The 385-nt window shown below is 51.9% G+C and overlaps 1 protein-coding gene across 1 annotated transcript in view; it reads right to left on the reverse strand.

Moving 5' to 3' along the window:
• Positions 1-385, reverse strand: part of MCU (mitochondrial calcium uniporter) — a gene marked incomplete at its 5' end in the record, with an annotated part of 97,076 nt that overhangs the window by 24,742 nt on the left and 71,949 nt on the right. The window lies entirely within an intron of this gene.

The following is a 385-nucleotide window of genomic DNA, read 5'->3' on the forward strand; positions in this document are numbered from 1 at the left end:
AGTCAGGCAAAAACGCCAGGAGGCCTGCATGGATGAACAAGGAGCTCCTGGACAAACTCAAACACAGAAAGGAAGCCTACAGAGGGTGGACGCAAGGACAGGTAGCCTGGGAGGAACACAGAAATTGTCCGAGCAGCCAGGGATCAGGTTAGAAAAGCTGAAGCCCTGATGGAATTAAATCTGGCCAGGGACATCAAGGGCAACAAGAAAAGATTATATAGGTGTGTCGGGGATAAAAGGAAGACGAGGGGAAATGTGGGCCCTCTCCGGAACAAAATGGGAGACCTGGTTACCCAGATACACGGAGAAGGCGGAGATACTCAATGACTCTCAGTCTTCAGCAGCAAGTGCCCAAGCCTCACCACCCAAGCCCCACAAGGCAAAG

The sequence above is a fragment of the Pygoscelis adeliae genome, unplaced genomic scaffold, assembly GCF_000699105.1.
Source record: "Pygoscelis adeliae isolate BGI_AS28 unplaced genomic scaffold, ASM69910v1 Scaffold4, whole genome shotgun sequence".
Lineage (NCBI taxonomy): Eukaryota > Metazoa > Chordata > Aves > Sphenisciformes > Spheniscidae > Pygoscelis > Pygoscelis adeliae.